This window comes from Narcine bancroftii, chromosome 2 (assembly GCF_036971445.1).
Source record: "Narcine bancroftii isolate sNarBan1 chromosome 2, sNarBan1.hap1, whole genome shotgun sequence".
NCBI classification, from domain to species: domain Eukaryota; kingdom Metazoa; phylum Chordata; class Chondrichthyes; order Torpediniformes; family Narcinidae; genus Narcine; species Narcine bancroftii.
The window spans coordinates 326,440,781-326,452,841 of NC_091470.1; the positions used below are offsets into that span (position 1 = coordinate 326,440,781).

Sequence of the window (12,061 nt, forward strand, 5' to 3'; positions counted from 1 at the left end):
TCATCTGCATGTAGCTTTATGTTAATTTCATTTTCACTGTCCATGTAATAATATTATTTAAACATTATTCTAAATTCACTGCTTCTTGAGTTTATAATGTCAATATGAATTTATTGTCATATACATAAGTAAAATGTACAGATGGACTGACATTCTTAATTGCTTCAACCAGACAGGTACATAATGTACCAAGTACAATAACACAAATTTAAAATACCACAAATGCAAAATAGAAAAAAAAAATCAAAAGATGGATAAATAAGTATTCACATTTGCAGTTAATGCAAGAAAAAAAAGTGAAGCTTTCAGTAAGGCAGACAGATCTTTAGTGAGCCTGGGTTAGTTTATGGTGAGGGTTAAAGCAGGGTTAAGAGCCTGATAGCTAATGAATTAAAAACTGCTCTTGAGCCAGAAGTGTTGGACATAAGGTTTCAGCACCTTCGGCATGAAGGAAATAGAAAAGAGATGGGAGTCCTTTATGATGTTGGCTGCCATCTTAAGACAGCGCCTCGCACATATCCTTTCAATGAGAGGTCGGCTCCCATGTTGGACTTGGCTAGGTTTGCCACTTTGTGCAGCCTTCTGCTCACCTGGGCACCATGAGTTTCCAAACCAAGCGATGATGCAACAGCCAAATCCCCACAGACGTCTGAGATCATTCGCACAATCAAAGTTGTTGAACCTATGTGAATTAAATTTAGTTTGGTGCTATAAAAGTTGAATATTTACAGTTGAATGATGAAATATTGTAGTGAGTGGTGCAGTGAATAAAGCACAACAGTTGTCTGTGAGCTGAACCAACAGAACTGTTTATTGGAGTCTTCGCAGGAGTTTAAATAATGGCAGTTGGCGTGCTATCACAATCACCCGACCTCTGAAGTCACACACTTCCCAGAGTTCGTTGTGTTCCCCGGCCACCGGGAACTCCTGATCCTGCAGTATAATGGGCCTTGGTTGGCTGCTGAATTCCTCACAAAGTAGAGAGGCATTTGCTGGACCAAAACATATGTCCTCCAATTTCAGTTCCGATAAGGCAGTCAGATATGCAACTATCTCTTCATCTTCCTGCTAAGCTCCTGCCAAAGCTGTGTAGTCTATACCAGGAGCAGAAGAACAGAAGTGCAGGATATCGTGTTGGCGACTAGATTGTTCTTTCCGGCGAGGCGTTTTATCGTAGTCGTAAATTCTGAAATGTAGAAGAGTTGATGTCATGCTGACCACGGATCTGATATCTTGACGCAGGCAAAAGTTAATGATGTGATCCATATAGATCGTGAACCCTCTGTTCTTTAGGAAATAGCAAAAATGCTGTATGGCCAAATAGAGGGCAAGAAGCTCCCTGTCAAAAGCTGTTCTTTTGCTCCAGTGGTCTCAAATGATGACTAAAGAAAGCTAGGGGTTTCCAGATGCTGTTGATGAGCTGCTCCAGGACCCCGCCTACCGCAGTGCCTGACACATCCACTGTCAGACCCATTGGTACCTCAACTCTCAGGTGCATCAGCATGGTGGCTCTCGCTACCGCTCCCTTGGCAGACTCAAATGTGGCCATGGCCTCATTATTCCACTTCAGTTCCTTGGGATGTCCAGACAAGAGTTTGAAAAGTGGCTGCATAACTTTGGCTACAGCTGACATAAAATGATGGTAAATGTTAATCATACCAACAAACACCTGCAGACTTTTAATGGTAGAGGGTCTTGGAAATTTGCAAATGGCCTCAACTTTGGAAGGTAGTGGAACTGTTCCGTACTGACTGATGCAATGGTAAAGGAAATCAATTGATATGAGGCCAAACTGGCATTTGGCCTGGTTGATCGCTAACCTGTGGTATCTAGCCACTGACATAGTTGCTGGAGATGGGCTTGGTGCTGCTGCCATGAGTGGCTGGTGATAAGGATGTCATCCAAATACGAAATCCAGGTCCCAGGTAACTATGTCCATTAGGCATTGAAATGTCTGGGCCATATTTTTTAAACTGAAAGGCATATGGAGGAATTCAAATAGCCCAAATAGGGTAATCAAGGTGGTCTTAGGAAAGTCATCCAGGTGAATTGGGATCTGATGGTACCCGTTCACCAGGCCAATTTTGGAGAAAATCTTAGTGGCATGAAGGATCACAGAGAAATCCTGTATATGGGGAACTGGGTAGCAATCTGCTGCAGTGATGAGTTCAGATGCCGATAGTCCCCACAAGGACTCCACTCTTCAGATGCCTTAGGCGGTGATGCCCAATGCTTGTTGGATCCCCATTTCCTCCATGAGTCGGAATGTGGTGCTGTACTCCATGTTTCGGTTGGGCCATCAAGAACTGCGAAGTAATAACGCTGAGGAATTCCTCTAGGATTTTATTGCATTCATTGTCCAAGAGCATCACCAAGCTGAGTTGAGGTGCAGGCAATGTCACGGGGTGCAAGGCGAGGGACTCAAAAGTTGTCGAATTAACTAGATGCCAATCTTTGAGATTTACTAGAAGGGAGTGTGATTGCAAAAAAAAAAATCAGCTCCCAGGAGTGGCTTTGATACATCAGCAATGGTGAAGGACCACCTGAACCGTGATGAGCTGAAATTGAGTGGAATTGTCTGTGAGCCGTACATCCAGATGCTGCTGTTGTTGGCAGCCGTGAGAGGAGGGCCCTTCTTTCCTGAACATGTGTGTAAGCTGGAGAAGGGAATCACGCTAACCTCTGCTTCAGTGTTGACCAAGAACCGACAGCCTGAGTATCGATCCCAGAGAAAAAGGAGGTTGTTCTTGTGGCTGGCTGTCATGGCCTCTACCAATGGCTGGCCTCTGTGTTTCCTGGGTATCTGCAGGGGGAGCAACAGTGGCAGGCTGCAGCTCCCCATCTCTGATGGTAATAGCACCACTGCACTCTGTCTGCACTGCATCCGGTCGAGTCTGGTGCTGCACCACTATCCAAAATGGGCAGGGTTCATGCCCTTTGCCAAGGCACTGCTATGCGCCCAACTGAAAGTCTACCATGCTGCTTAGCATGTCACAACTCATCAGCACGGGCTGCTAAGTGACAGGGGTTGTTAAAGCCTTCATCAGTAAGCAGCAAATGGATGTCTTCTGACATTTGCTCGAGAAAAGTTGCTCGAAAAGCAGACAGGCCTTGTATCCGTCCATTAGTTCATTAGTTCGGAAGGAGTGCGGTCACCCAGGCCATCCATATGGAGAAGTCTTGCTGGCCTGTTGCATCAGGAAAGGCCAAAAATACGTATGAGCAGGACTTTAATGGCTTCATATCTGTTGCTGGCTGGAGGCTGGTGTAAGAAATTGACAATATGCCCCACAGTGTCTTGGTCCAGCAATGCAACGACATAGTAGTACTGTGTTACGTCAGCAGTAAGCTGGCATAGATGGAACTGGGGCTCAGCCTGCTCGAACCAGACCTGTGGCTGCAAGTTTCAAAATACTGAAAGTTTGTGTGCATCCATAGTGAGGTCCAAAATGTCATTTGGACTGTGAGGATCAACAATGTAGAAAGTGGTGCAGTGAATAAAGCACAACAGAAGTTGTCTGTGATTTGAACCTACAGAACTGTTTATTGGACTCTTTGCAGGAGTTTAAATAATGACAGTTGGCCTGCTATCTGCAGCACAGAACAGCACAGAGCAGGCCCTTCTGCCTCCAGTGTTGTGCTAATATAATAACCTACTCTGCTATGTGCCTAGAATTTCCTTGTGGAATATCCTTCACTTTTTTCTCTGTTCCTTGTCCTTATTGAATGGTCTCCTAAAAGATCCTATTTTACCTGCCCCCATCACCTTTGTGGCCTAACCCTAACCCTAACCCTAACCCTAACCCACTACACTTTATGTGAAAAACTTATCCCTTACACTTGTACTTACTCGTAAGTAACTTAAACCTAGCCATTTCAGCCCAGGGAAAAGGCCTCTCATCATACTGTACACCTCTATCAGGTCACCCCTCATCCTCCGTCACTCCCAGGAGAAAAGACCAAGTTACTCACTCAATCTATCCTCAAATGCCATACTTTCTAGTCCTTGTAAATATTCTCCACATGCTCTCTATAGCACCTACATCTTTCCTATAATAAGGTGACCAGAACTGAATGTAATTTTTCAAGTAGAGCCAAAGTCTTATATAGTTGCAGCTTTATGTTACAGCTCTCAAACTCAATCCCACGGTTAATGAAGGCCAACACAACATACACTTTCTAAACAACACTGATATTAGAATCTAACCATTTAATTGAGTTTTCTTGTATTTTAATTTTCACAGATCACAGGATGATAGCATACTTACCACACAGGATGAAGCCATTCCCTTGCAGGTCTCAAACAGAGCGACTCATTAATTCCACCCAGGCCCCTTTTCCATTGCTTGCTTCTTTTTCCTGAGTGTGTGTGTATATATATATATATATATATATATCTCTCTCTCTCTCTCTCTCTCATTTTCTCTTCAAGGCCTGACCAAATCTGCAGGCTGTCACATAGATATTGCAAGTTACATTGGCCTCAATGCCTTCGTTCATCACGTAAGATGAGTTTGTACAATTCACAGTTGTTGTTTAGATGAGGGACAAAATCTGGATCTTGACAGCTGCTCATTTTAGACATACACAACCTCAAAGCATTCTTCAATGAGAGGCCTGGAAGCTTTTTCAAAATATTCACTGATCAAACAACATCAAAGTAATTTAACAGGTCACTTCTCAAATTCTGCTTCTAAGTGTAGACAAATTGGTTGCTGCACTTATTTTGACGTGACGGTGAAGGGACTGGAAATAAAAATCAAGGGAAGGGTATAAAGCAGGGGTTCCCAATCTTTTTGTTCCTCTGTACTCCTTGGGCATTTTTATAGGTTCCTGTGTACCCCTAGAAATTAAGGATAAAAAATACACGACATTGTGGAATTTGACTACAGATTATAACACCATGTATTGTTCAGTAGTAGTTATTCTTTCAGACCCAATGTACCCCCTGAAAAGTGCAAATGTACCACTGGGGGTACATGTATCCCAGGTTGGGAACCCCTGGTATAAAGAGTTAATGATTTATCAGCACCCACTTTGTGCTATCACGCACTGCCACGATTACCCACGAAAATATCAGAAGTAATTTTTTGAATGAGGAATGTTTCAGTGGTCCAAAAATTACTAAAGGTATTTATATAAATACAAGGGCCTAGAATTTCAACAGCTCCAGCTGTGAAGCACTGAATTGTCCCTGCTTAGCAACCAATAACCACTCTGCTGGCATACGATTGGGAAATGTGATTTGTGTCTGAGCCATTAGGTTGCCCAAGTTTGTAAAGCAAAGTTGAAAATGTGTGAGATATATGGGTGGAGATCCTGGTAGAATGAGCAAAAGGGTATTCTTTAATATATTATCTTTGTTATATTTCGTACTGAAATACAATTTCTTGATTTAGAACAAAAAGCAATCTACTGGAGTATCCATTGGGGGTAAGTGGAGAGCTGATGTTGAAACCCTGAGACTCCCAGTACTCTCTGTGTGAAGAAGTTTCCCCTCATGTTCCCCTAAACTTTTACCCTTTCACCCTTAACCCATGTCCTCTGGTTTCTATTGCACATAAACACAGTGGAAAAAGTCTACCTACATTTACTCTATCTATCCCCTTCATAATTTTAAATACCTTTATCAAATCTCCCCTCATTCTTCGATGCTCCAGGGAATAAAGTCCTAACCTGTTTAACCTTCCCCTGTAACTCAGATCCTGAAGTGTGGGCAACATCCTCATCCTCATACTGAGACAAGAGTTGGCAAGTTAGGCAGAATGTGAGGAGCTGAGGGGGAGTGGTCAGTCAGTGATTGGTGGGGTGAGGAGCAATGAAGGATAACAGAGTCAGTGGGAGAGAGTGATGGAACAACAAAGGAAAAAAAGAAGCTGGGGATGACCAGATGGAACCTAAAGAATGGAGGGAAGGTGAAAGTGGAGACACCTGCTGAAGGGAGGATACAGTTGGAATGATAGCCTTATGGGAATAGTGGAAGAGTGGTATAGTGGATGAGTAGAGAAAGTGGAGAAAGGGAAAGGATCTGGGTACTGGGAGGTTGGTGTTGAAAAAACAATGTATGTGAGGGGACTGACGTAGGAAAGAAAGGAGATGTAGGAGAGAAAGAGACAGGATGAGGGTATTACATGAAATTTTAAAATGCAATGTTCATGCCATTGGGTTGTAGACTGCCCAGGGCAGCATTTGAGATGCTGTTTAAATTTGCATTTGGCCTCGCCCTGCCAATGGTGGAGCCTGAGTACTGTGTACAAATGGGGATGAAGTTAAAATAGTTGGCAACTAGGACAAAGTGTGGGTCAGACAGTACAGATGGTGCACACTGGAACCATTGAGCTCATCTGGTGGAGAAAATTAATATTATGTTGGTAGATAGAGTTCCAATCAAGTGAGCTGTTTTGTCTTGGATGGCATCCACCTTCATAAGAGTTGTTGGAGCTGCACTGATCCAGAGGTATTCCATCACACATTGCAATGCAATGGGAAGAAGGATTAGAAAGGGGTTGGAGGGAGGGCTAAAGAAGGTTTATATGGTTAGGTAGAAGGCAGAAATACTGTCAGAACTGTGGCTAGGATAGAAAGGCAGTGAAGGTCAGAAAAAGGGTGAGGAAGGCAATAGATACAAACCTAGAACCTGATGCCTTGTCAGTGAGTTGGATTCTGCTTCTGAAATCTATTCCCTCATTGTTAATGGAGTAAAGTTGTGAAGTAAGTTTAACATACTGATGCTAATGTACAGCCCATTCAACAATGCTAACTGGAGATGTATATTTCAGCAAGTGCAATGTTAGCCCTATAATGCTATATATCACTATTTACAAAAATAAATGCAGTAATCTGTTCTCTGTAGTTGAAGAATGACAATTTTATTCAACTGACAGGATGAATGATGTCAGATGAAAGTGAATTACTGTCAGGTATAAGTTCCTTTAACTTGAGCATTTTAAAGATTATGCAAACAAAGGAAATGTCACTGTGTATATATTAGTGATGATCATTTGTGAATGTTGTTATTGATATGATTCATGGTGCAAGAAATAAAAAATAAAAAGTAAAGATTATGTAAACTGAAATCATCCTTCAAGAAATGTAAAAAAAACTATGCAAAGAAATGAATCATCTGTAGCATTTTAATTTTATACTGAGAGAAAAGCCTCTCTTCCCATTTAGAATTCTTTATTCATAAGTCCCATTTGAATATATTGGCTAAACATAATACCTAAAACATGTAAATAGCCAGGAAAAAAAACAACATAAATCATAACTAAAGATTTCCTAGTTTTATGGATTTTCTTTAAGTTTATCCTAGTTTGTGGGCAGAATTTTTCCCATCATATTTTTTCATGTATTTTATGGTAGAAATAAAATCTGAATAAGAATCTTATACTGGTGACCCTCACATTCTATTCAGGTAATAGAATTTTCCCCTTATGCAATTTATAAATTACTACCCAAAAATTTGAGATATGGAATAAAATTCACAGAAAAAGGTTTCTGAATACTGTATTCAGCCATGTAAAAGTCAAATTTTGTTGTTTTTTTTTAACATTAAATTTATGAAGTCAGAAATTACATGGATAATAATTTTGAACATGATATATTCTGTCATTGAACACATCAAAGCTCTGAGGGGTGGGAAGTCTGCGGTTGAGGCACTGGGAGCTCCGATGGGCAGCGATCAGGACCCGGTGAGAGACTGGGATCAATTTATACATGTGATATATGAAAAATACCAGATTTGTGAGCCAAAAATAGTGGGGGGGGGGGGGGGAGTCAACATTTAAATGGTGTCAACTTTTACATGACTATTTGTGGTATACATTTAATTTCCAATCAACTCGCCTTTCTTTTTTTAGTTTTTTTTATTTTTCACACTATGAACCATACTGACCAAAATACACACAAACATTTCCCTCTTGAATATACACAGTGTCATTTTCTCCCCTTTTCCCCCCTCCCTTCCCTCACTCCTTCACCCCCCCTCCCCACCCACTCAACGTTCAACATACATGATACATTAAACCCATTAAACAGTGTCATTACACAATGAAAATAAACAAGAAATTTGTCTCTTCTACTTTTACATACTGGGTCAGTTCATTTCGTCTTCTTCTCCTTCTGTCATTTTAGGTGGTGGAGGTCCGCGGTAGGCCATGTACGGTTCCCAAATTTGTTTGAATACTGTGATATTATTTCTTAACTTGATGCATGTGCAGATGATTCATCTTTGTGTTCATCTCTGTCTGAAACACAGGGGTAGCCTGAATTGTAATTTGGAAAAAAACGTTATTGATGGCTCTTTAAATATTTATTTACGTCCATTGTGAAATATTATTTAACATATTTAAAAAATAATATTTATCATCACTCATCCATTGTTATTGTTTGTGATGTGAAAACTTTTTAATATTTGCCAACACCAAGCAAATTCAGTGTCCATTTAATTTAATAGCTTCACATCTAGTGAAACTTTAAGACAATAACTTAAGATAATAGAATCAATGTTTTTCACAAATGTTCAAATATTGTTTGCTATAAATATTGTGAAGAGCCTGAAACCATCTATGAAGTTCAAGTTCATTATCATCTGACTGTTCTTATAGAACCAAATGAAACAGTGTTTAGCTGGACACAATCCATACACATACACACAGCACATAATAATCACAAATATACACAAAATATAATGCAAGATAAATATGAATACCATATATTTCAGCGTACATGTTGACCTTCAGTTAAGTCGGGTCCCCATTTTCAGCCTCATTTTCATGGTTTTATCATATATCAGGCATATAAGTCAACCACCCCCCCCCCCCCCCCCCCCCGCAATTTTATGCAAGGAACGTGCTGGAGAATGGTGTCCAGTTCCCAGCAACAACCCAAACTTGGTTACACCACGCCAATCACCAAGTAACATATCTATAAATTAAGCAAGAAAATTTTAAAAAACAGTAAAATAAACCTTTGCTTCTGGCTGGGAAGATGCCAAATGGAGCTAGATCCAAGTCTTCAGCATTGATTGAAGCCGGAGTTGGCAACAGATGAAAAGTGTACCTGGTGTATAGATTGACCCCCCCCCCCATTTTTTAGGGTTTCAAGACTTCACTTATATGCCAAAATATACAGTTAAATATTCCTGAATATTTTACCTGTTTTATTTGTAAGTGACCTGAACTTACAGGATACTGCTTATCAGTCTCACAACCTGTGGGAAGAAGCTATTTCCTAGCCTGACAGTCCTGATTTTGATGCTCATATTCTTCCTTCCTGATAGTAGCCGGTCAAAGCTGTGGGATGGATAGTAGGGAGCCTCCAATTACTTCTGTCAATCATGAATTTGCATTTGTATTAATCATCTCCAATGAAATTTGCTGTTGAAAGAGTTTACCTTCTTTTAGGCATCCTCTTGCATAACAAGACCATCGGTGAAATTGAATACAGTCATTGTTAAAATACCAGTCATCCAACTTAATGAGCACTAGGCCACAGATCGATCTGCCCTGCCACACAGCCCATTTGCCCTAATGCTCTTCTATGAATAAGAGAAGCCGAAGTGCAACTTGTTTCTGTTGCAGTTTAGTTTATTATGTTTTTTTTCAGTAAGATGAAATAGAAAACCACTTTAGGCTATTAATCAGATGTGGGAAAGATGCAGGATTGGGAGCAAATTCAAACATATTGCAGCTTTTCCTTCTTTAAAAGGAAGCCAGTGCTCTGTTTGTACAACAAATCTGCTGAAATGAGGATGAGAAATATTAAATAGAATGACAGGAAGTTCCTTGCAGAACTGCTAACCATGAGCAGCCAAATGTGCAACCTCTGCTGATGTTCAGAGAAACACTGAACAGCTCAGCAACTTGGAAGTGACTGGTCATGGTCCAGCAACATCTTTTATGAATTATACCAAGCCTGTGAGTCATTGTGAGATTTGATTTGACAGTGTGCTGTGTTGGAAGCTGGGTGGTCTGCAACAGCCACCCCAAGCTGATAATTATTTTAGCAATAAAATATCAGAACCAACTTCATCTGAAATGCTCTGAGTAATGATGCAAAGTTTCACTGAAGCATTAAATCAGTTTGCTGCTCTTTATTTGTGTAAATCTTATATTCGCAAGGTCAGTTCTTTCCTTGTGTATTTTTCTTTCAATTTTGCTGCATTTTCAAATGGTCATGGCAGGAAATTGTTTGAGCTATTAACATATTTTCTCCTCTAATTGATCTTTGACTCCATATACTTATACCAACAAGAATGATCTCTTGGTTCCTCAAATTTTCACAGATTCTTTCTCAAACCTCTGGCTTCCCAAGAGAATAAGGTTTTGATAAATTGAGAAATCATTTGGCGTATCCGAGAGCCTATGTTACAGCTCCATAATAACTCAGGTCTGTGTGGCAGATCAAATGGGTTTTCCCTCAAGTCCTCCACTTTGTTTAACTTCTTTTTACATACTGAGAAACCTAATAAGTTGTGATCAACGTCATAGCTGACCTGACGTGGCCTCTGACAAATCATGTATCTGGAATCTGATGTGGATTTATAAGTGTAAACAACATTTTTATGCACTAATGATAAGATAAATCTCCCAATCTTGAGAGAATCAACAGTTTTAATTGGCTTTTTAACAGAATGCACTTGACCTGGTTCAGCGATCACACATAGGCCCCTGTCCTATCCCTCCCACACTGATCTCTTTATAGACTATCAAATTCCCAGTATCCCCCTCCTTCTTCTTTTTCCTTCTCCCCTCACTTTCCTTCTTCTCTCATCCTTCTGACTTCCTTCCTTCTCTTTCCCCTTCCATTCTGCACCTTCCTTTCTCCAGCTCCACACCCCTTCCTTTAATTTCTCCTATCAGAAAGCAACTTTATCAGCCCCTATTGTGACAGAATATATAGATATGTTTTTGGGAGATAAATTGGGAAAGGTATGTTAGAGTAGGTGACAAACAAACACTTTCAAACAGATCTTATTTAAAATACTGGAGCTCTGCCCCATGCTAGACATGTCAGGCCTCAGAGCTTTTGCAAGAGTGCTCAAGAGACTTCACTCATGAATTGTTGTTTACAAAAGGCAACAGATGAAAGAGTTTGTCGGAGCCACTTCTGACTGGAGCTGTTGAAAGAGGGTCATGTGGATTTGCAAGCAGAGAGAGAAATAAAATAGGCTTTCTCTCTCAGAGAGGGAGAAGAGAGAAACAGAGATCACTTGTACAGTGTTACAGCCAGCAGAAATAGCTGAGACTTGAACAGGACAAGCTGGAAAGCTTGTGGAAAGCCTTTTGGAAGACGGCCTGGTCAAAGCCCTTGTTGTTCATGGAAGAGGAGAGGACTGACTGTCTAATGTTTCATTTGGAATAAGAGAAACAAAATGGAACTCTGTGGTGACCTGAAAGAAAGGTTATCATCTGGAGAACCCTGAAGGGGCAAGTTTTGTCAGCAAGACACTGAGATGACTGATAGAAGTACATCAGTTGTGGATGTCCAAGAACAACAAATCTCTCTCTCTGAAAACTGACAAGAACCTTCCTGAGTGGTAACCATTTACCTTTCAAGCACTAAAGCCTGGTGAACTTTATAAATGTTAAATTCTGTGCACAATATAAGAGTTTCCTGCAACCAGTGAATTTGGAGGAATGAGAAGTGAGATTGAACTGTGAACCAAAGAACTTTTCTGAACTTACACACACATTACATACACGTGCGCTTAGAATTAGAAGGGGTTTAAGTTAGGTTAAGTAAGTTAATAGTGATAAGTTAAAGTTTGATTCTTAAAAGCATAATTAAAAGCAACTTTTGTTTAAGTAACCATTTGTTTTGATGAATATCTATTGCTGCTGGATTTATGGGTCCTCCGGCCTCATAACACTATTCCCCTTAGTTCCTCCCACAAACCTTCACCTATCACCTATAAGCCTGCACTCCCCCCCCCCCCTTCCTCTCCAACCTCATATTCGGGTGTTTGGGTCAAACCAGCATCCGTGGTGCAGGGCTCAAACCTGAAATGTCGACTGCATATTGCTTTCCATAGATGCTGCATGACTTGCTGAGTTCCACT

General features: G+C 40.6%; 1 protein-coding gene and 1 long non-coding RNA gene across 5 annotated transcripts in view; one reads left to right on the forward strand and one right to left on the reverse strand.

Moving 5' to 3' along the window:
• The window catches only part of LOC138755631 (matrix metalloproteinase-16-like), a 258,984-nt gene that overhangs the window by 220,092 nt on the left and 26,831 nt on the right, over positions 1–12,061 (forward strand). The window lies entirely within an intron of this gene.
• LOC138755632 (uncharacterized) overlaps positions 7,996–12,061 on the reverse strand; it is a 44,068-nt gene continuing 40,002 nt past the window's right edge. The window contains exon 3 of one of the 2 annotated variants that reach the window (XR_011352434.1): positions 7,996–8,246. This is a non-coding gene — a long non-coding RNA (uncharacterized lncRNA). Of the gene's footprint in view, positions 8,265–12,061 lie in introns of both variants that reach the window. The other variant, XR_011352433.1, reaches the window with a different exon arrangement.